General features: G+C 38.7%; 1 non-coding gene across 1 annotated transcript; it reads left to right on the top strand.

The window, feature by feature from the left end:
• Positions 1-24,907: 24,907 nt before the first annotated feature.
• LOC142455830 (small nucleolar RNA SNORA4) lies at positions 24,908-25,048 on the top strand. The gene has a single exon (XR_012785950.1). It is a non-coding gene; the product is annotated as a small nucleolar RNA SNORA4 (small nucleolar RNA).
• Positions 25,049-25,764: the final 716 nt, after the last annotated feature.

Here is a 25,764-nt window from a genome sequence, read left to right as displayed (position 1 = left end):
CAGAAAACCCCTCACCAGGTGAAGCATGAAGGGAGCACAACAAATCAGTGCAAAAAGTCCATGAAGAGTGCTGAAAATAGACTTCTGACTCAGGTGGCAGTGGTTGGCACTTCATCAGACCTGATCAGAAAACATGTGTTAGCAGACAAATCTGGAATTATGTATAAGCTTTTTATTGTTGTTGTTTTGTCTATCTATGTAAGGTAGCAGGATCAACAATCTCAAGGAAAAGACCATGGGATTGATGGTTCAGGGGTGAGGGGGCATGGGAGAGGAGGATACAGGGAAATGGAGTGGAGAACCAACAAACTCAAGGATAAGAGAAAATTACAAGGGATTTTAAATTGATGGCAAGGAGACCATAGAATGCCTGGTGGGTTTTGATCAAGTTCAATGTAGCCGAGAGGAATTACTGAGAGCCAAATGAAAGTCAAGCATGTTTGTGGGACTGGAAGAAAGTACAAGGAAATACAGGAAAGAATTATGAGGCAAATGCCATTTATAGAGGTATGAATATAGGCATGTATATGTGTAAATATGTTCATCTATAATAGGGATATAGCTCTATGTACATATATTTATATGTTAATTATTAATGTAGTAGACAGACATTGGGCCTCTACTCAAGCTCTCACTCAATTCGAAAACACTTTATTCTAATAACCTGGCATTCTGTGATGCTCATATTCCCAACATGAAACATAAAGACAAAATGGATACATTAGCAAATATGGTGAAGAAAGCCAATGGTGCCTGGCTGTTAAAAGATACAGCATCTGGACTCAAAGGCTTGGAAGTTAAACAAGCAGCCATCTAGCAAGGAAAAAAAAGCCCACATAGAAGAAGCACACCAGCCTGTGTGATCAGAGTTGTCGATGGGAGAAGGTATCAAGTATCAGAAGATCTAAAACAAATAATTATATTGATGTAAATGAGGGTGGTTGTTGAAGAGGAGACCCAAAACCCACTAGTAAACATTTGGACATCCCCTCACAAAAGGGTCACAAGAAAGGGCTGAGTCAGCTAGGGTGCAGAATAGCACTGACAAAACACAACGTTCCTCTAGTTCTTCCCTGCTTCCCCCCTCCCACCCCCTTTAGCATGACACTAGCTCTACCTTACAAATCCAGCTAGACTGCAGTACATACATTGGTACAGATAAGTGCTCTCAACACATGGATCCAGAACAGATAACCCCCTAAGGAATAGCAATGGGAGTAGCTACATCCTGAGGGTAGGGGAAGGTGGGGGAGAAAGAAGTAACCAATTGCAATACTAAATGTATTATAACCCTCCCCGAGGGGGACTAACAACAGAAACGTGGGTGAAGGGAGACAGTGTATGGTATAAAATATGGAAATAAAAATAATTTAAAATTATCAAGGACTCACAAGGCAGGGTGAGGGGGAGAGAAGGGAAAAATGAGAAGCTGATAAGAAGAGCTCAAGTTGAAAAAAATGTTTTGAAACTGATGATGGCAACATATGTACAAGTATGCTTGATACAATTGATGTATGGATTGTTATAAGAGCTGTGAAAGCCCCCAATGAAATGATTTATAAATTTTAAAAATAGAGTAAGTGATTTTAAATAACAAAAAAGTGATGCTGTCCCCAAATCTTGCTAATCAAATGATCTAGACTTTCTGATTGATGAAATCATGGTGCTCTTATGCCTAGATCTCACATTTATATGAGGAGACTAATAGGTATAGCTGATGACTCAGAAGACAACTTCCTTGAGAAACCTATGTACAAGAGAGGCAGTTTTCAGTAAATGATATGAAAAGATAAGACTTGTGGTAGATTACTTAATATCTGAGTATTTTTTGTTTGTTTATTTATTTATTTATTTTTAATATCTGAGTATTTTTATGGATCACATAAAGAAGAAATTTGAGTGTGATTTGATCATAAGGACAACGAAAAAGGGAAACGAAATTCAAAGCAATTTTGAATTGCAATCAGTATAGTAATCATTGCTGCTTTCAGCTGGAGGAACAAGTTTGACTGTTAAAATAAGAATCTGGCTGAGAATCAAAGGCTGGAGAAAGTCATATCAAGCAAACAGCAATTAAAAAAAAAGCAGGGGTTGCAATCCTAATCGCAGATAAAATTGACCTCAAAGTGCAAAAAATAAATAGAGATAAGGAGGGACACTATATAATTCTCAAGGGAATGGTAGACAAAGAACCACTAAGCATTGTAAACTTATATTCCCCAAATGAGACTTGCTGAATACGTCAACCAAACACTCCAAAAGATGAAAAGAGAAATCACAGCCTCAACTATTATAGTCAACACACCACTCCCTGAGAAAGCTAGATCACAGGGACAGAAACTCAACAAGGAGGCTAGAGATCTAAACACCACAATTAGACAATTTAACCTGAGAGATATTTACAGAGCTTTTTATCCAAATACAAATAAATTCACATTATTTTCAAACCCACATGGCACATATTCAAAGACAGACCACATGCTAGGGCATAAGGCGAATCTACATAAATTTAAGCACATTGAAATCATATAGACCTCTCTCTCTGACTACTGTGCCATAAGACTGGAAATCAACAAAAGGAAGACAAAGAAAACAAGAGCAAACAATGGGAGAATGAATAACTATCTACTGCAAAAGGAGTGCATACTGGTGCAGATCAGAGGTGAAACTAGGAAATTTCTAGAAACCCACGAGAATGAGCACACGACATACCAAAACTTATGGGACCCAGCAAAGGCAGAAATCAGAGGAAGTTTCATAGCAATTCTTGCACACCTGAGAAAGGAAGCGAGACTCGTGATTGATATGCTGGCACAAAATTTACAACTACTAGAGCAGAGTCAGCAGGACAATGCTACTAATCGCAAAAGAAAAGAAATTATAAAAATCAGGGCTGAGGTTCAGGAGAGGGAAAATAAGAAAACTATGGAAAAATTAATACTGCTAAAAGTTGGTTCTTTGAAAGGATAAACAGAATCAATAGATCACTGACAAACCTAACCAAAGAAAGGAGGGAACAAATTTCAATAGGAAGAATAAGGGATGAAAGAGGGGCCATTCCATCAGACCTTAATGAAATCAAAAGGATAGTTACAGAGTATTACTAAGGACTGTACCCCAATGAATTCAACAATTTGGAAGACATGGACAAGTTCTTGGAAAAACAATCCCTCCCTAGACTATCCTTGATGGACATCAAGAATCTCAACAGACCCATAGCAATAGAAGAGATAGAAAAGGTTATCAAGGGATTACCAACAAAAAAATCCCCTGGACCAGATGGCTACACTGGAGAATTCTACCAAGCATTTAGGGAAGAACTAAGACCAATCCTACACAAACACTTCAACAACATAGAAAAAGATGGCAAACTCCCGAACTCCTTCTCTGAAGCTAGTATAACTCTGATACCAAAATCAGACAAGGATCCCACAAGATTGAGGACTCCAGATCAATATCCCTAATGAACATCGATGCAAAAATCCTTAACAAAATACTAGCTAACAGAATATAAAAGAATATAAAACAAATAATTCACCATAACCAAGTGGGATTCATAACAAGGATGCAGGATGGTTCAACATATGAAAGACCATTAGTATTATTCTCACATTGACATGTAAAAGGATAAGAACCACATGATAATAGCGATAGATGTAGAAAAAGCATTCGACAACATCCAACACCAATTCATGTTTAAGAGACTTGAGAAGATAGGAATGGAAGGAAAGTTCCTCAGGACAATACAAGCTATATATGAAAAACCAACAGTCAATGTGGTAGTCAATGGAGAAAAGACTAGCACAATCCCACTGAAAAAAGGGTTCCAGACAAGGATTCCCCTTGTCCCAACTCGTATTTAATATTGTGCTGGAGGTTTTAGCTAACAGCATAAGGCAAAGAAGAGACATCAAAGGTATTCATCTGGGGAAGGAAGAGATGAAACTATTGTTATTTGCAGATGATATGATTTTATATATGGAAAATCCCAAAAGTTCCACAAGGGGAGTACTGGAAGCAATAGAGGAGTTTGGCAGAGTGGCAGGATACAAGATCAACAAACAGAGTCTATCAGATTGTTATACACATCAGATCAAACTACAGAAGAGAAGATAAAAAAGGTGGTACCCTTCACAACAGCCAAATACAAATGGAAATATCTAGGGATATACCTGACTAAAAGAACAAAAGATCTATATGGGGAAAACTACAGAACACTATTACAAGAAACCAAGAGTGACCTCAATAAATGGAAGAATATCCCATGCTTGTGGATTGGAAGACTCAATGTAGTCAAGATGTCAGTTCTGCCAAAGGCACTATATAAGTTTAATCCTGATGGAATTACCTTCATCTTTCTTCAAAGAAATGGAAAAACTGATTACCAACTTCACATGGAGAGGAAAGAAGCCCAGAATTAGCAGAGAACTTCTCAAGAAGATGGACACAGTGGGAGAGCTTGTGTTACCTGACTTAAAGACATACTATACATCCACAGTTGTCAAAACTGCATGGTATTGGTACAATGACAGATACACAGACCAATGGAAAAGAACTGAAAACCCAGAAATAAAATCATCAGCATACAGACAACCGATCTTTGATAAGGGCCCCAAAATATCAAATGGGAAGCAGATGCCCTCTTTATCAAGTGGTGCTGGAAAAAATGGATATTTTCCCACAGAAAAATTAAGCATACTCTTATCTCACTCCGTGTACAAGAATAAACTCAAGATGGATCACTGACCTTGAAGTTAAACCCCAAAGTATTAGGGCCATCAATGAGGGAATTGGGACCAACTTGAGAACTTTGACACAGGGAATACATAGGCTATTCGAAACAGGAAAGGACACAAACACAGAGGAGGCACAAATTGACAAGTGGGATATACTGAAGATAAAACACCTGTGTACATCGAAAGAATTCACCAAGAGAGTAATAAGAAAGTCCACGGACTGGGAAAACCTCTTTAGAAATGACACATCAGACAAAGGCCTTTTTACTAAAATCTACAATACTCTGCTAGCTTTCCAAAAAAAAAAAAAAAAAACTACCCACTTGAGAGTTAGGCAAAGAACTTGAACAGAAGTTTCACAGGGGCAGAAATCTGAATGGCGAATAAACATATGAGAAAATATTCCCGATCTTAAGCCATAAGAGAAATGCAAATTAAACAACTATGAGTACCACCTAACACCCTCAAAGGTAGCCCAATTCAAAAATTCAGAAAGCAACAAGTGTTGGAGGGGCTGTGGGGAGACAGGAACTCTCATCCACTGCTTGTGGACTTGAAAGTATGTACGACCACTATGGAAATCGATCTGGCGATATCTAAAACAGATGAAAATCGAGTCACCATACAACCCAGCAATTCCCCTACTGGGCATACACCCAGAAGAGGCAAGAAACAAACCAAGGCCAGACATCTGTGCTCCAATGTTCATTGCAGCACAGTTCACAACTGCAAGCAGTTGGAAGCAACCCAAATTTCCATCATCTGATAATTAGGTTAAAAAAAACTGTTTTGAATACATACAGTGGAGTCCTACGCATCTCTAAAAAGCAGTGATGAACATATGGAACACATCATGGCATGGGAAGAACTGGAGGAAATCATGCTAAGCAAAGTAAGTCAGGCACAAAAGGACAGGGACAACATGAGTCCACTGAGGTAGGCATTTAAAAAAAAATGCCAAAGGGGCATAGGGAAAACACTACTGTTTACAAGCATTCTTGGGGTGAGAACCATGTAGCATGGCAGGGACCAGATCAAATGCAGGGATGCACATGGTAGACAAAAGAGGAGGAGGTGGGGAAAGGAAAAAAAATGATGAAAATAAGGAAGAAATGGGTAGCGGGGGCACAGGTGCTAACCCACCCAAGGGGAGGGTATTGTTTATATCTCCACAGGAAAAGAGGGACCAGACTTCAACCCAGTGCCCCAAGGTGTGAATGCAACATTACTGCATGGAGTAGGGAACCAGTGGAGAGGTCATTGGGGCTTGCCCCAGCACCAAATACTAAGTGCACGCCTGTCCCTCCCCCCAGAACAATTTATTTCAAAGGACGGTATTGAATCTGCAGCTTAGGGAGAGAGACATTTCTGATCGGAGTTCACGGGAGCAGATGAAGGGGGAGTAGGAGAGAGTGGAGCACATCCTGGCCCACCAGGCTTTGAGGACGATGATTCCAATTAGAGCAACCAGTCCACAGAGAGGACCACAGGGCCAGCCCCACTATGAGACATGGCACCCCTTACTGACCCATGGCCCTGAGAGGACCAGCACTGGAGACACAGTGTAGGAATTACACCTGACCTGATCCTGCCACACTGAGGCAAAGCACAGGGGGAGGCAGCAGAACAGCAAGGGAATGGAGCGGCAAGGTCCCCAGGGAATGCTGAAGGTGGAATTTGGGGCTAGGGTGCAGTGCCCCAACAGACTGGACTGGAAAACACTCCTAAAGGCCAACAAACGATCCTTGAACTAACTACAAGCTTTTCTTTCTTGTGTTTTGTTTTGTTCTTTGTCAGAAGTTTGTTGTTGTTGTTTTGTTGTATATTGTTGCTTGGTTTTGTTCTGTCTTGTTTTTGTGCATGTTATTATCTCCGCAGGTCTATCTAAATAAGATAGGCTGGATGAAAAATCTGGAGTAGAAAACAACTGGACCGACAGTTCCTGGGGGACGTGGGATAGGAGGAGGTTGGGGGAAAGGAAGTGGTGTTAACAAACTCAGGGACAAGGGAACAACAAGTGATCCAAATTGGTGGTGAGGTGAGTGTGGGAGGCCTGGTAGGACATGATCAAGGGTAATGTAATGAAGAGGTATTGCTGAAACCCAGGTGGGGATGGAGCATGATAGTGGGACAGGAGGAAAGTCAAGGGAAATAGAGGAAAGAGCTGGGAGTCAAAGGGCATTTATAGAGGTCTAGATAAAGACATGTACATATGCAAATATATTTATATATGAGGATGGGGAAATAGAACTATATGCATATATTTATAGGTTTAGTATTAAAGTATCAGAAGGACATTGGGCCTCCACTCAAGTACTTCCTCAATGCATGAATACTTTCTTCTATTAAATTGGCATTCTATGATGCTCACCTCCCTGACACAACCGCTGAAGACAATGCGGGTAAATAAGCAAATGTGGTGAAGAAAGCTGATGGTGCCCGGCTATCAAAAGATATAGTCTCTGGGGTCTTAAAGGCTTGGAGATAAACAAGCGGCCATCTAGTTCAGAAGCAACAAAGCCCACATGGAAGAACACACCAGCCTGTGTGATCACAAGGGGCCAAAGGGATCAGTTATCAGGCATCAAAGAACAAAAAAATCATATCATTGGGTGCACACCTCCATGATATGATTGCTGAGGACAAATGGGTGCATATGCAAATGTGGCAAAGAAAGCTGATGGTGCCTGGCTATCAGAAAGTATAGTGTCTGGGGTCTTAAATGCTTGAAGGTAAACAAGTGGCCATCTAACTCAGAAGCACCAAAGCCCACATGGAATAAGCACACCAGCCTATGCGATCACGAGGTGTCGAAGGGATCAGGAATAAGGCATCATCAGAACAAAAAAAATCTTACCATAGTGAATGAGGGCAGCGGGGGGCCGGGGGGGAGGTGGTGCAGAGTGGAGACTCAAAGCCCATTTGTCAACCACTAGAAATCCCCTTACAGAGGGGTCTAGGGGAAGAGATGAGCCAGTCAAGGTGCGATGTAGCAATGAGGAAAAATATAGCTTTCCTCTAGTTCCTAAATGCTTCCTCCCTCCCCCTCGCTGCCCCTAGCATGATCTGAATTCCACCTCGTAAGTCTGGCTAGACCAGAGGGGGTACACTGGTACAGATAGGGACTGAAAACACAGGGAATCCAGGGCAGATGATCCCTTCAGGTCCAGCGGTGTGAGTGGCGATACTGGGAGGGTGGAGGGAAGGTGGGTTGGAAAGAGGGAACCGATGTGACCTCCTCCCTGGGGAACGGAAACAGAAAAGTGGGTGAAGGGAGACGTCGGACAGGGCAAGATATGACAAAATAATAATTTATAAATTATCAAGGGTTTATGAGGGAGGGGGGATAAAGAGGACCTGATGCCAACGGCTTAAGTAGAGAGCAAATGTTTTGAGAAAGATGAGGGAAATTAATGTACAGATATGCTGTACACAATTGATGTATGTATGGATTGTGATAAGAGTTGTATGAGCCCCTAATAAAATGATGAAAGCAAAAGCAACAACAAAAATCACAAACATCACTGTAACACCAGAAAAAATTTTTAAAAATTAAGAATCCAGCTTGTTCTTGTACTACTGTGTTCTATAGCCCAATTTGAACTTGACATTTACTCCCGGGATTGCCATAGGCAGGCAGCTGTTCTCTAGTACAGGGAATGAGGCCAAGACTCCGTGGGAAACAATCAAAGATCAGAAGCCTGGCTTTTAAATATAAGTGAGGATCAGAGAAGCAAGAAGACTTCAAAAAGTTGCTGTAAATCCAAATAGAAAAGACAGTTTTGAATCTCTGTGGTTTGATCCCTCTTCTTTCAAGACTGTGCTTAAACTGTCGTTAAAAGCAGTTTAGACATTTGCATTTATAAAGTTATTATTGGGTTTCAAAGATTAATAAAATCCTTTTACTTACTTTTAGAAGAAAAACTAAGCTCATGGCTGTGTCAGATTTTAATGTGTAGAGTAAGTATGATACAATTATAACATTTTTTACCCCCTGGTGATGAAGTAGGTTAGACGTTGAGCTGCTAACCACAAGGTCAGTGGTTCAAACCCACTACCCACTCAGCTGAAGAAATACGAGGACAGCGTGCTCCTTCCTGTGGAGATTTAGTCTCAGAAATCCTACAGGATTGTTCTAATCTGTCCCACAGGGTCACTGTGCTTCCCTGGTGGTGTAGTGGTTAGGCACTGGGCTGTAATGTTCATGATGGGCAATTCTAAACCACCACCAGTTCCTCAGGAAGAAGACTGGGTATCTGCTCCAGATCAATATTTACAGTCTCAGAAACCCACAGGGGTTGCTGTGAGCCTGCAGTGAACTGGCCCAATGGCAGTGAGTAATAGGGTCACTCTGAGTCATAATCAACACGTTGGCACTGAGTTTGCTTTTGGAATTGTACTTTGTCTCATCATTTCTTTTTTTTTCAACTTCCCTCAACCTCAGTCAGTTAACTTTCTTCTGGTGACAGAAACCTTCCAGAATATGATGAGAATTATGGTCTCTTCCTTTGGCAGCTCATGCCCATGCTATAGAATCAGTATATTAAACCCTAGAATCTTACCTTTTTAGCTCAGCTGGAGAAGCATTGCTATATAGAGTTACATGTATTATGTTATTTTACCCTTCTCCTCTCAAACTCCACTTCAATTTTTGGCTTTGGAAGCCAAGTCAAATATGCCACCTCTGAGAAATCGCTATTTCATCTCTTGATATAAATTGACACATTATTCTATCTAATATGTTGCATATTCTTTATAATCATTCATTCATCTTCTCATTCTTCATTTCTTCCTTCCTTTTTCTCTAGCACATTCATTCAGTATGAACAATAAAACTGGATAAAATAATTTGAGCCATCTAGACCCTCACCTCACTAATACCACTTACACAAATAGCATGATCACATGAACTGAGTACTTATACAGTATGGGAATATTATTAAATCATAAAGAACAACAAATGATCCCTAAAACATATTATAATATGGGTGAACCTAGAGGGCATAGTACTAAGTAAAATCATGCACATAGAGGCACATATAATATTATAATTTTTATAAGAAGACAGGAATATATTTATATTTATGCACATATAATGCATATGTATATACTTATAAGTATACAAAGAATATATATGTGGCATATTTATATGACACTAATGGCATATAATACATATATATATATATATATATATATATATATGGAAAGAAATATTCATTGATGGTTACCAGGTATAGTGGGGGATATAAGGAGTTTACTTTAGATTGCAGATATTTATTTTTGGTGATGGGAAAAATGAGTGGCACCAGATGCGGATGTAGTGACCACAGTATAACCAAAGTAAATCAAAGTAAAATGCCTCTGCTGAGAGGCGCTAGTGGTTACAAGTTCGGCTACTCACTCCAATATCCATAGCTGAAACAGCCACCAGCCACTCCATGGGAGAACATGAGGCCTTTTGTTCCAGTAAGAGTTGCCGTCTTAGAAACCCACAGGGGCAGTTCAAGCCTGTCATATAGGGTCACCGTGAGTCAGAGTAGAGACTTTTTATACTTTACCTTTCTTTCCCAATTTATACATCCTTTTCCAAAATTTTAGTCTTAGCACTTTTGAGTACATCTTTGAATATTAAGCTTTTACTTTATCTCCCAATGTTTGGTAACTCATTTCTATTAAACTAAAGTAGATCAATGATAAATGTTCTGTAGAGTTCAGAATGAATCCATTCATCAGAATGAATCCATTCACCCACTTTTCTGTTGTCCGTCACCTTGTAATTGGTGCCCCCTTTCAACCTCACCTTCCTTCCACCCTCCCAGAATCGCGATTCTCACTACTGGTCCTAAAGGAATCATCTGTCCTGAATTCCCTGTGTTTTCAGTTCCTATCTGTACCAGTGTACATCCTCTGATCTATCCGGATTTGTAAGGTAGAATTGGGATCATGATAGTTGGGGGGAAGGGGAAGGGGAGGGAGGAAGAATTTAAGAATTGGAGGAAAGTTATACATTTCATCATTGCTACACTACACCCTGACTCATCTCCTCCCCATGACGCTTCTGCAAGGGATATCCAGATGCCTACAGATGGACTGTGAGTGCCCAAATCTGCACTCCCCCTCATTCACAATGATAGGATTTTTTTGTTCTTTGATGCCTGATACCTGATCCCTTCGGCATCTCATGATCACACAAGCTGGTGTGCTTCTTCCATGTGGCTTTGTTGATTCTGAGCTAGATGGCTGCTTGTTTGCCTTAAAGCCTTTAAGACCTCAGACACTATATCTTTTGATGCTGGGCATCATCAGCTTTCTTCACCACATTTGCCTATGTACCTGCTTTGTTTTAAGTGATAATGTCAGGATGGTGAGCATCACGGAATGCCAGTTTAATAGAAAAAAAGTATTCTTGCATTGAGGGAGTACTTGATTGGAGGCCTAATGTCCATCTGCTACCTTAATACTAAACCTATAAATATATGCACATAGATCTATTTCCCCATCATAATATATAAATATATTTACATGTGTACATGCCTGTATTTAGACCTCTAAAAATGCCCTTTGCCACCTAGTTCTTTTCTCTATTTCCTGTTAGTTTCCTTTTATCCCACTGTCATGCTCAGCCTTCATTTGGGTTTCAGTAATTCCTCTCAGTTACATTGCCCTTGATCAAGTCCTACCAGGCCTCTTAGACCCTCCTCGCTATTGATTTTGGATCACTGTTGTTCCCTTGTCCTTGGGTTGGTTAACACCACTTCCTTTCTACCACCTGCCCCTTTCATGTCCCCCAGGAACTATCCAGTTGTTTTCTCCTCCAGATTGTTTATCTAGCCTATCTTATCTAGATAGACTTGCAGAGATAATAATATACACAAAAATAAGACAGGGCAAAACCAAGCAACAAAACAAAACAGCAACTAAAAACCAATGATAAAAAAGAAATAAAAGCCTGTATAGTTCAAGGTCTGTTTGTTGACTTTTAGGAGTGTACCCACATTCAAGGTGCCTGCTGAAGAATTGAATGCCTCAGAATAACATTCAACTAGAGAGTGAACATTGGCAAATCAATAACCCTAGAATATTTGCTATAACCTTTTTATTCCTTTAAAATGAAAATTTCAAAATATTCTCTGTACCCACAAGTCATGCAACTTGCTATAAAAAATAAAATAAACTCACTGCCATCTCAGTACAATCTGTTGATTATTATATTACTCTAGCTAATTAGGTATATTATCTTGACTTTCATGTTAATATAAATATTATTATCATGCTGACCTCTATTGTAATAGTTAAAACCAAAACCCAAATCAGGAAGGAGAGAAAGAAAGACATTGCCATTGAGTAGATTCTGACTCATAGCAAACCTATCTGATTTAATGGTAATCTGAGCTATATAACATTAGGAGAAAAACATTGCCAGAGCATTGCCTTACATGATGACTAAGCTTTTGTGAAGAGAGATGTCCACAATCCAAATGATCCTGAGAAAAGTAGCCAGTGTGGTGAGATGCACACGAAAGAGTAGCACACACAATGGAGAGCTGAATATACTAAATATTCTTAGAAATAAAAAAGACTGAAGTGGTTAGCATATGGATTAAGTATTTTACTTATTGCACAAGGCTTTCTTACTCTACAACTATAACCGATAATTACAACTTACAGGAAGATGACCTTTGTCAAAGTTGCACTAAATGACAGATTCATAAAGGGTGCACTATTGTTTTAGGATGAAGTTGTGCATAATTGTGGCCTTAAATTTGTCATTAGATTATCAGAGACTATTTTAGTAAAGATTAGGCACTAAATGGACCATTGGGCCAGTCATCTCTTCTTGAAAGGAGAAAGTGAGATAAATGGTACTATCTGCTCCTATAAAGCTTTACAGCCTGGAAGCACTGTATGAGGTCACTGTGGGTCAGAATCATCCTTGTGGCAGTGGGGTTTGTGTTGGGTTTAGTGGTTACTTTTGAACTGTGGTTCTTCATTGTGGCACTTGACCATAGACATCTTCCATTTTCCTGATAGCTGCAAAATACTTACAAGCATCATACCTTAACATTTTATTTACCATCACAATTACATGAAAAGTTGCTGTTAAATCAATTGCAAGATAACAATCCACAGGTTACACAGTACAATGCTATTTTATTTGAGGCATTTTAAAGTTACTTTAAAATATAAGCCACATCATTGACATTTCTTTTATATTAAGTTTGGAATCACAGAAGAGAGAATTTACCTTTATGTAATAAAGGATAGTGCTGTGTTTCCCTGCAAGAGAACATTTATTTTGGGGCTGCAGTATTCTGAAGCTGGAGTGAATGCCGCCGGTGCAGTGGAAGAAGGCAGATAGATACACACGAATGAGCCAACGCCTTCAACTGTGCTCATTTGTTTGAGTGTAGTAGTCTTTCACGCAACAACTGCCTCCCAAAGACTTTGTAGTAGTTTTTTAAATTTTTTTTACTTTGATTCTTATGCTTTGGCAAGTGTCTCCTAACATGTTCATTTGTTTTTCTCTTCTAAGGCATGGCACTCTCTTTGTGAACTTGAATATTGATCCCTTTCACACAGACAGCTGTGTAGTCATGCACAATTCTGAGCCTTGAGATCTCGTTTAAGGACACACTATACAGACGGACAGATGTTCTTCAAGGACCTCTTTAGTGGATTTAATCTTCATAAATAAGGCAACCCTATAGGGAAAACAAAAGGAGCTTGAGTTTTCAAATGTGCCCATTTATGATGGGAGAGTGGTCTGCGTCTTAACTTTCCATCTGTATCATGTAAGTAGAAGACTTGGCCAGAGTATTCTGATACGACTGAGAAGTCTGCTTGCATTCTCTCCTGGTCCTTTCTCTTTGTTAGGGAATGTTGTCTCCCGGTTCTGGGCACACCCTTACTTTCTCTGCTCTGTGTATATGGTGGAATATATGGTACCTGGTCAGGGATGGCCACTTCCCTATCTATGCACTATCGGAGAGAAGGTTCTTTATCCTAAGACCGGAGCATGAAAGGGATGTGCGAAGGCCATACAGTAGTCATGATATGGTGATTTCATGGAAGAACAGTGCCCAGAATGGAAACATCTGTGTCTTCTCGTGTGCGTAAGGCATTTTTCTGTGCTCAATCAGAGCTTGTCTTTGTGCCTTTGTTGGCCACTCCAGATTCTGGTATGATAATTTACAAACAAAACTGCTATGGATCACCTGAATTCTTAGAAGGTAAATTGGGATGGTTGAATATTCTTAGACTAATATTGACCTTTAAGTTAATAATAAAACCCTGTAATCTTCTTTGAGAGCCTCAAGTCCTCAATATCTAAAGAAACGGAGCCACCATGGTGTTCGTCGAATGCCAATAGTCCTTAACACAAATTGCGTACTGGCAAGCAGACTACTGCACCATAAAGTGGTAGAACACCAGAGAAATAGTGACAGCCTTTTAATTGGAATCATTGTGGAGTTTTATATTCTCATTAATTGTACACAACCATGAAATAAATGATATGAAGATACTTTAGAAGGAAGTTATCTTATATAGAAAGTCTAACTCTAGCACATTCTAGGTAGTAATTTTCAGATTATATGACGACAGCAGTCTCACACCTTCTGAGGTTCAACAACAGTGACAACAGTCTAGTGACAACAGGCTCACACCTTCCAAGGTGGCTCCAAGGAGGTTGCAATTCTACTTGCAACTACTTCTATCCCCTTGGGCTAAATAAGCCAATTTACAATGTTATATTTAGTTAATAGGTTTTAGAAACAAAAAGGTTGCAACAAATGTAGGCCAGTGCCATTTATTTAAAATAATTACTACATTGTGAATTAATTATAGATTCCTTATTAGAAACCTTAAAAAGAAAAACTTGGGTGAAAAGTAACATGAAAACGTATTTGTAGTTTCACAGTGGGGAGTTTAGTCTTCTGTAAACTCTAAAAAAAAAAAATCCCCAAATACATTGTCATAAGGTCAATTTCAACTCCTGGAGGCCCTATCTAGCATTCCAAGAAAAGCCTTTCTGGGAGCGGACAGCCTCATCTTTCTTCACCAAACACTAACCCTCACTCCTATCGAGTAGATTCCAACCCATCGCCACCTTAAAGGACAGGCTAGAACCTCCCCTGTGGGAATCTGAGACTCTTTACAAGAGTAAAAACCTCATCCTTCTCCCTCAAATTCCTGATCTTGAGGTATTCCAACCAATGCATAACCATTATGGCATCAGGGCTCCTAAACTCTAAAGGCAGGTCTAAAATAAAATGTCCATATGATACCAAATTAAAAATAACACTGAGATGCTTGGGAATTCTTTAACATGTAATAGTGCTCCTACAGAACCAGTACATCAAATAAGAGGCAGTAATTAGAACAGAACAAGGGAATATTGCATGGTTTTAAATCAGGAAAGATGTGCACGATACTTATTCAGTATGTATGCTAAGCAAATGATTCAAGAAGCTGAACTGCATAAAGGGGACTGGAGGAAGACTTATTAGCAACCTGTGATATGCAAGTGAAACCTGCTGAAAGTGAAGCAAACTTAAAACTTTTACTGATGAAGATCAAATACAGAACTTCAGTATGGGTTCCACCTCAACATCAAGAAAACAAGGGTCTTTACCACTGTACCAATAGGCAAGATCGTGCTAACGACGGCAAAGATTGATGCTGCCATGGCTTTCCTTTTGCTTGGATCTATGATCAATGCTCAGGAAGGCAGAAGTCAAGAACTCAAATGATAGATTGTATTGGTAAAACCTGCTTTAAAAATCCAACACTTTAAAAGGTTCAAAAGCAAATATATTAGAGCTTGAGGACTAGAGTGCATGTGACCCTGACCTTCGCATTTTAAATCACCTCTGACACACAAGAAAGCTACACAATGAGTAAGGGTGACTGGAGAAAATTACTGCATTTGAATTATGGTACTGTTGAATAATATTGAATATACCAAGGATTGCCAGGAGAATAAACAGATCTATCTTGGAATGCTCCATAGAAGATAGTAAGGTAGGATGTCCTCTCATACACTTTGCACTTGTTTTCAGATGGGAATGGGAATGGTTCTCAGAGAAAGAAACCATATTTGTTTAAGGAGAGGATGACCCAAAGAGAGCACGATCTTCAATGAGACGGATTCAGACAGTGGCTGCAACAATGGGACAAACAATGATTGTGAAGAAAATCTAGGACTAAGTATGTTTCTTTCCAGTGTACATAGAGTTGCTATGGGTTGGAACTAATTTGATGACTCCTAACAACAATGGTGGGATGGTTATAATTCCACAAATGGATAAATGGCAAAATCTTCATATGGCTATCTATTCAAGATAGAGCTCATTTTTCTTTTATTTTTAGTAAACTTTCTTTACTACTATAACATTTTTCTATTGAAAAAGACTTATTGAGTGTTTACTTGTATTTTTTCACATATATTTATTTTTCCTTCATTTTAATTTCTTTTCTCCCCTTTTTATTATTTATGAGATCATCCAAGGATTCTGGGCTTATATTTTTAATTATACATATTTAAAGTGGTGAATTATAAGATATCCTTCATGGGGTTAGCAGCCCAACCCTTAATGCGTCCATATCACAAGTGCTTCTCTTCTTTAAAACATAAGCTATTTCCAAAACTTAAAACCAAGCTCATGCCATAAAATCCATTCCAACTCATAGAGACCCTGTGGAGCACTGCCCAGTGGGTTTCCCAGACTCTATTGAAAAGGCCAGCACACAACCACTACACCACCAAGGTTCCTTCGTGGGTTATATAGAAGTGTCTGAAATATTTTGATATTGTTTCTATGTATGCTGAGCACATAATTTGAGAAACTGGACAATAAAAAGACTGTCATCAGGATTAGAGGAGGTCCCATTAACAACTTTTAGCATGCACATGAGACTCTTGCCTGCTGAAAGCTAAGGAAATTTAAAGCACTTACTGATAAAGGCTAAAGACAACAGCCTTCATTGTGAATTAACAACTCCAAGTGAAAAAAACAAAAATGAACAAAGAACTAGGTAAAAAATTATGAAAAATAGAGAATATATTAAAGCTGTCAAGTATTTCATTTTTCTTGGATCCATAGTCAATACTACAGGATGCAGCAGCCAAGAAACCAGGCGATGGATTGCATTGAGCAAATCTGCTGCATAGGGGAATTTAAAAGCTAAGGGAATTTAAAGCACTTACTGATAAAGGCTAAAGACAACAGCCTTCATTGTGAATTAACAACTCCAAGTGAAAAAAACAAAAATGAATAAAGAACTAGGTAAAAAATTATGAAAAATAGAGAATATATTAAAGCTGTCAAGTATTTCATTTTTCTTGGATCCATAGTCAATACTACAGGATGCAGCAGCCAAGAAAACAGGCGACGGATTGCATTGAGCAAATCTGCTGCATAAGGCCTCTTGAAAATGTTGAAGATATTATTTGAAGGATAGGGTGTGCCTGATCCAAGCCATAGTATTTTCAATTGCACATTTTACAAATGCATATGAGGATTGGGCAATGAGAAAGAAAGACCCAAGCAGAACTGATGCATTTGAATTAGGATGTTGGTAAAAAATATAAAAAGTACCACGAACTACCAGAAGAACAATGAAATAGATCTTGGAAATGAAGCCAGATTGTTCTTAAGAAGCAAGATGGAAAGACTTTGTCTCAGGTACTTTTGACAGGTTTTAAGGAAAGACCATTCCCTTGGAAAGGACTTCATGCTTTTTAAAAGCAGATTGTTAGTTAAAAGAGGGAAAACCACCAACCCAGTGGCTGTCTCAAAGGACCCAAGCATAACAATTGTGAAGATGGGGCAGGATCCGGTGGTGTTTAATTTTGTAGTTTACAGAGTTATTAACAGTTGGACTTGACTTTACAGCACCTAACAATAGAACAGTATGCTTTCTGATGATTTTAGTTTTCAAATCTAGACTTTGTTTTAAATAATCTTGTTTACTGTCAAATGTTTCACTCTTATGTATCTCATCACCATAAATATTTTAAACATAATTATTTTAAAATCTGAGTTATCTCTGAAGTCTGCACATCTGTTTCTCTCTTGCTTTCTTTGTTGTTTTTGTTGACAGGGACTGTCCATGGTATCTTGTGTATGAATGTATTGTATTTGTGGTGACTTTTTAAAAGATGTATGTGACAAATTAAACATGAAAAATCATGGAGATAATTTGAGACTTATGGTAATCTATTCCTAAGAATATTAACATTTTTTCTTGCTTGTTGCTACAAATCTGGTATTATTTTAGTTGAATCAATAACAAGCTCTCCCAGAAAGGGCTGTATGGATCTTTTTGCTTGAAGATCACTGATCTACTCTGAATCTTCATTAAAAACAAACGATCAGTTGTTATTTAAGCATCTTTTAGGAAAAAATCGTTTGAGAATTTCATTTACAACGTATATTCCTTGAAAACTTGGTAAATCCTGTCAGTAGTTCCAAAATGTTCCTAGCTGCGTAAATTCACTGCAGATTATCTGCCTCACAGAGGTGCAGAGTTCTTGAAGTTTAAATGCTGTATTTGACTTTTGTGGTGAAAATAATGTCTCATATAAAACCATTTGCATTCGTTTCAGGTGTTCTGATTTTTTTCCTTATGAAATTTTGAAACTAGAAAACAAAGCAAGCTGCAAAAGTATTATTATCTAGCATATATTTATTATTATAGCTTTTGTATGACAAGGAAGAGACTTATTTTATGGGAAATGTTATAGAAATGAACATATCTTAATTATAACATTTTTTGTTTAGAAAAACACACTTTTTCTCTGAATAAAATTTCAGGCAAAAATGTTGCTATTAATTGCCATTTTGATGATGTTTAATTTTTGTCTTTGTTTGGTGAGAAATAGTTCACTGATGTAGTTATATAAATTACCTGGCTCTAGCCCTGCACAGTACATTAAATGATAACCAAATGGCAGCATTCTTTCTGGGGTCACCATCTCCCAAGACATTTTATATATCCTGTCAACAATGTTGAGCACTGACATTTCATATTTGTCCTGAAGAGTGATACTTCCAATTATGCTTGGGTTTTTTTTTAGAAGTTATTACAGAACAGAAGAGTTGACTGTCGTCCACCATCTTGTGAAAGAATTGATGCAGAAGTTAGAGGGAAGGACACAGAAACACATGGATCAAAAAGACTGTGAGAGAGAGACTAAGATCATCACCTCTATCAAAACTCCCAACAGCTTCTTTAATGAGAAAATATCAGACTGCTAAATGATTTTAGGACTCTTCTGACTGTCCTTGCACAAAGAAACATACTCCAAATAATTTGTACTTAGTCTTTATAAATGCGAGTCTTAGAATGGAAAAAACAATTTTATATTTAGATATAAATAGATATAAAGATAAGAACAGTCATAGGTAAAGAGGATTACTGAATTAAAGAACTGAATATCGGGGCTAGTTCTCTTAACCTTTAAATTTTCGTTCACAGGAAATCTTTATCATTTATCAGCTTTACCAAACACGAAGTGAGGACTCACTCGCTGGATGCTACTTAAAGATGCTAGCAGCATTTCCATGCTGATGAAGTCGTAGGCATTCTTAAAGTCCTAACAACAATGTACCCTTTATGGTACGCAGGTGTGTCCTGGGCGGTGTGACACCAAGGGCATGGTACTAACCCTATTATGAAATGGTTGGCAGTTCAAACCCTTTGAGAGGTTCTTAGGAAGAAAGGCCTCATTATCTGCTTCCAAAAGATCACAAATGCAAAAGCCATGTGAAGTGTAGGTCTTACTGTTGTTGTTTACATATTTATTGCTCTATTATGAAAAAGATCAAAGGTGTAACAAATTACAGACCTGTATAAGAATCGCATTACCTCACCTCCCACCCCTGACCAAACCTAGGATTATTAATTATAAACTTTTTGTAAAATATGTTATCATTATCTTTATCGAAGGCTATCATATAAATGAGTCTGAGCATTAGAGGTTTTTCTAAAGGGTGTTTGTTACACAAGGACATGAAGAATAGTCTTAGAATTGTCCTGCTCTAGTCCTACAGCCATCTTGGATTAGGGCAACAGTCATAGAAAATGGCTTCCTGATACCCACCAGTGGTTGAGAAAATAAATATGGTAGCTCTCAGCCCCAGAAAAAAGGCAAGGAAACTTGATCTAACAGATTCATCAGGAGACTTACATGCTGCTCAGGAGGGGAGTTGAAATATTAAAGATGTGCCCAAATGGGTACATCTTTAAGCTAAGATATTTTAAAGAAATTGATTAAATGTCCCTAGCTTTCCACTAAATTATGAGAAAATATGGGGGCAATTCCAATGAACAAGAACTTCATGTTCTATTGGCATTAATTCTGAAGAACAGTCTGAATCAGGCTGCAGCAACTATCTAATGGGATCAAGGCCCTGGGATTGTAACCTTAGGGCTTCCGCTAACTTTCTGTTTGACCTCAAGTCCGTGTTTTCCTCAATGATGACTTTGATCAAGATGATTTTGTACAATTAAAATAGATTTGGTTTTACTGTTCATAATAAATTGTATTGTTTTTTATAATTAAGCATATTTATTTTACTATCAAAATAATGATGGAAAAAAGTAAAGCATATCCAAGTATTTGTTCCCAGTGACTACATTAACTGAGGCAAAAAGGTGTATAATATTTCAAAGGTCAGCAGGGTCGGGGGGGAATTCACACCTTCAAGCTTTATATGAAACCCCATTGCTGTCTCTACTAAGGAAAGATTTCGGAAAGCCTGAGCAAAAGCTATGTGTTTCGTTCTGTACCTCACTCCTCTTGTTCAGGCCCAGAAGACAAACATGTTACCTTTTGCAAGGTGTATCGGGTCAGCCACACATGAAAGCAGACTCACTCCACCAAAATGAGAAACTCTTCCCTAGTTTGAACAAACAGGATCTCAGCAGGATAGCAACTGGACAGCAAAAGCAAAAAAAAAAAAAATTCTTTAGGCTAAACGCAAATTGGAAAATGGAGGAGACAGCTGCCGAGCACATTTCAGTTCATTGGGAAGTGAGTGAAGCATTTATTGGAAGGTGTCAGCTTGTTCAACTCAGATTATTAATAAATCAAGTTCTGAAAAGGGCACTGCAAATGGCTGCGTCTCTTTCTTTACCAAATGTGAGAAGCTATTTCCCTAAAAGTATAATAAATAAAATATTCACCCTAGTCTTGGTAAGTGTTGGAACTCTGGAAAAGAAATGTTTGAATGTGTATTATGACACAGTTTCCTGTTATAGTTCCTCTCTTCTAATCCATAAAAGGAAATTCAAAGTGCTGGACTCAGCATTTGTCTATGTAGACAAATACTCTTTCACTATTAACATTAAAACAAAGGAATAAGACACTCCCGAGTCTGAGAGAGAGACAGAGAGAGAGAGAGTTACTGAAGGGAAACCAGGAGACTGAATTTTACTCTAGCCTTTACTAAGTTTGTGACCTTGAGCTATTCAATGCAATTCATGAAATTCCGCAGTGTGCCTCCTCTCTTAGATATTGAAGAGGTAAAATGTATGAGAAAATGCTATCCGAATAACCTTAAGGTCAAATTCAAATATTAAAGCAATTATGTAAATGACTAACATATGATGGAATATTGCAAATGCATTACAAGGTTTACAAACACACATACAGCCTTTCTAAAGTAGACAAGTTCACCATAGGTGCTTTTCAGGAAAATCTTTGTGGGAGGTGAAAGTTTGATCCCATGGCCTTGATCCCATTTCACAACTGCAGTAACTCTGAAGATTGCTAATTGATTAAAATTAGGGAAATTATCCTAGATTATTCCAGTTGGCCCAGTGAGCAGTTAAAAGTAGTTTGCGCAAAGGTCGCGGTAAAAAAGAAAGTCAGAGCATAAGAAAACCTTGACCCACCTTTGCTAAAGAAGGCCACATGAACATCAGGAGAAGAAATCAATAGCTGGTTGTGCCATTGCATAACTAGACCAATGTACATCCACATTCGTGGAAGCACTGTTGACCAAACCAGAAGGTAGAAACAACCTAAATGCCCAGGAGTAAAAGAAAGGAAATACAGACTTTAGAGCATACACACAGTAGAACACTATGCATTGCCAACAAAGCGACTTAAGACATGGACGGACCTGGAGAACATGATGCCTGAAAGTAGCCAATCACAAAAGGACAAACATAGTATGAGATGACTTTAATAAAGAAAAATAAAGCACAAACATGTTTATACAAAGGGATCAGACTTTGAAGGTTGCCAATGGGGAGCGGGCACGAGAGGAAAAATGAAACAATAGTTGATGGCTCTTAACTTGGGAGAGAACTACAGTGATCCATGAGAGAAATGACATCAAAGGAAGAGGTAGGGGTAAAATAATGGGGGGTTTGATAGACAGTTTAAACTCTTGAATATAAACTTGATGATGTGTGATATGAACCTCTGCTTAGTTCACAATTAAAGTATGTTAAAGAGAAAAGTAATAAATAAACACCTGACTGACAAGCAGCAAGGAAATGTAGAATTGTGTTAGGGAATTAATTCAGTCAACACTCTAAAGAAATGTGGCAGTGGGTTAGTCCCTGAATCTCTAGTGATGAACACAGCCCCATGGTTTTGAATAGGTGAATGCTGGAACAGCGGACCCAGTCAAGCTCACTCAGATTAATAAATTGTATTGTTTTAAGCTTCTGTTTTGATGCCCTGTTATGGCAGTGCGTTTAATCTGGATAGAAAAGAGAAACAAATTCATAGACATTCATATGTATATAAGAGAGAGTGTTATATAAAGGGGTGATTGTACATTAAGAAAGCATGCCAACCCAGTCCAGTCCAAGCCCATAAGTCTGATATTAGCCTATATGTCTGATACTAATCTATAAAGTCCTCTTCAGATTCACGAAATACATGCAATGATGTTGAATGCAGGATGATCACAGGCCGGTGGGTAGAAAGTCTTTGGATCCAGTGGCATTGTAAGCACCTGAGCCCTGGCAGTGGTCTTCACATGGCTGCTCCACTTCCCAGGGCACAGGGTCTATCAGCGTAATGCCTTGTATCTTGTCAGTAGAGACTCTCCAAGGGAGTGAGCAGAGAGACAGAAATGTCTGCTGCCTCCAAGAAGGAAATACCGGAGTTCCCAGAATTCTCAGGAGAGAGCCATGCCCACACAGAGGTCTCATTAGCTGTATCCTCATTGACAGACTAGACTTCCCCCCTACACTCTAAATCCTCAAATTGACACCCGATTATGTAACTACCACAGGCAGCATAGAAGACTAAAATAAGATCCAGGGAAATGCATTTTGAACTATGGTTCCAAGACTCAGATAATAACATCCTGCCAAAGGGTAAAGTATAAGTAAGAGCACAGGCAAGACACTGCAGGCTTAATATGAAATATGCTTGTCTCATAAAACTATCACAACTTCAATTAGGTTAACTGTAATTATTTTGCAGCTGGTATGCCCTGGAGATCTAGAAGGTTTCCCTGGTTGGACTTTGAATAAGGAAGATTGAAGAAGAATCAATGCATTTGAACGATGGTACTAGTAAAAACATTGAAAGTACCATGGACTGCTAAAGAACAAACAAATCTGTCTTGGAAAAACTACTGCCAAAATGCTTTTTCTAAGCAAGGATGGTGAGACTTAGCCTCGTGTGCTTTGGACATGCTATCAGGAGACAAGATTACCTGGAGAAGGACATCATGCTTGGCAATGGTGAGGGGCAGCAACACAGGGAAAGATCCTTGACCAGAAGGATTGATGCACTGGTGACAGCAAAGGGCTCCACCGTCATAATTGCGAGGACTGGTCAGTGCTGCATTCGCTTGTACTGAGGTGGCAATGAGCCAGATCCAAGTTAAAATCACCTAACAGCATCATCTTACTTGCATAATCCCACGCAGTCATTTGGTGGGAATTACAAAGATGATGGATAACGCAAAAACAAACACACACACACACACACAAACACAAACTCACTACCACTGACTTGATTCCGACTCTAGGGGAAAGTCTGTTTATAATCCCACACATGTACACACAAAACATGGACAACGAATAGCAAAAATTGGAGAAGAATTAATACATTTGAAAAGAACGAATAAATCTGTTTTAGAAGCACAACCAGGATGTTCCTGCGAAGAGAGGACTAATAGAGTCGATCTCATGTACTTTGGGCATGTTATCATGAGGGACAGTATGTTTCATTGAAACTAGGAAGACCTTTAGTAAAGTGTATTGACTCAGTGGCTGCAAAACTGGGCTCAAACATAGAAGGGAAGGGCTAGGAAATGCTTCCATCTGATGTAAATAAAGTCACTATGAGTCAGAAATGACTTGATAGCACCCAACAGCAACAACGTATCAAGAAGCCTGAATTTTAAATATGTGCTATATTCTATTTTTTGTTATGCTATCTTAAGGAGATAATTTCAGAAAGAAGTGCTGCATAATTTTCCCTGTGTTAAGCACATCCTACCTTTCTACAGTAAACAGACTAGAAGGCATCCCAGTGGCTCATCTGTTTTTGTGCTGAAGAAATCTAAAATTTTCTGAAATTATGAAAAAATACTGGCTGTCTTCAATATAGGAAATTATCTGAAATGAACTATAAATAATATTTGCAACAAATAAAATTATAAACTTAGAACAGGGAATAAATTAGACAAAGTACATTAATTATGAACTTCCAAATACGAAATAATCTCAGGATATAGGTCAAAAGACAAAGATAAAATGACAAAATGTCAGTAGCATGAAATTAAAATTAGTGTTATCTTCTAAAAAGCAAGATATCTAAATCAACAATACCTTTGGGCTTGGGGTCTTTTTGATTGTAAAATTAGGGGGTTTATTGGAGAAGCTAATAGGTCAACACAAATCAGGACCCTAAAACAATACGGTAAGGATACAGTCATTGGCCCTCATCAATATCTCTTTTCAGCCAGCAACTAAGCCACATGGTCCCTTGACCTCCACCTCTGTGGAACAGAAATCCCACCTACTGCCATGCCTAGAATCCATAGTTTCAATGCTGCTCTGCTGTTCTGTCTCATTGTTTCCTAGTCTAGGCCTCTGGTCTCTGATTCTGCTACTTCAGACAGAGATGTGGAATTTGCTATTCTTCTAATGAATGCTTTTTTTTTTGTTCTCTGATAAAATACTCTTCATTACCAAAAGTTGATTTTTGAAGGCAAGGGTTTTTAATAACCTTTACCAGTGTGGGCTGTTTGGGAGAATAAAGAGAAGACCACACTCCACGGTGGGCTCTACCACTTAGTATAGTTCGCTACTATGTTGTGGCCTACATTTAAAAAAAAAAAGAAAGAAAGAAAATACTCCCTCATATTTAATTGGGAAATCAGCCCCCACAACTAATCACGGGTTCAGTAAGCATAATTGTATGGTTAAGATATATATATATATATATATATGTAAAGATTATAATAAAGTCATTGAGAGCATGAGAGATAGAAGATAGAGTAAAATAAAGAAGTCAAACACATTTCATAGTAGCATGCTCACCTCCTGGATGGCCATGATCTCAACAGCCAGCTCCACCCACAGCAGGAGAGGTCAGGAGAGCAAGACAAGTTGGGAGCCAGCCGGATGTTTATTGCTAACCAAGGCTTATATATCTTTAGGGGACGTGATTGCAGGTAACCAAACACATCACAGGAAGGGTTGTACAATATGAGCAATAGGAAGGTATACAATGGACATAAGTGTAACAAGAAAGGGATGAGCTAGTGGTGTACACATGATAGGAAGAGATGGAACTAGGGGTACACATGTGACAAGAAGGGCAGACCCTAGATTCATGATGGCGGCCTACCCTTGATTACCCTTGAGTGGGCTTGACCTCCCTAGGCTCTCCTTCTGGGAAACAATTTACTACTATCCTTATCAGAAGGGAGTGGGTCCTACTTAATGGGGGATAAACAGTGGTATCTGCTTGCTCTACATTAACAAGTTTGGGATATATTTGGGGGCGTCAACTTGGGAGAAATCTGTTTCCCACAAACCT

The sequence above is a fragment of the Tenrec ecaudatus genome, chromosome 8 (genome assembly GCF_050624435.1).
Source record: "Tenrec ecaudatus isolate mTenEca1 chromosome 8, mTenEca1.hap1, whole genome shotgun sequence".
NCBI classification, from domain to species: Eukaryota; Metazoa; Chordata; class Mammalia; order Afrosoricida; family Tenrecidae; genus Tenrec; species Tenrec ecaudatus.
This window is presented reverse-complemented; position numbering and strand designations above follow the sequence as displayed.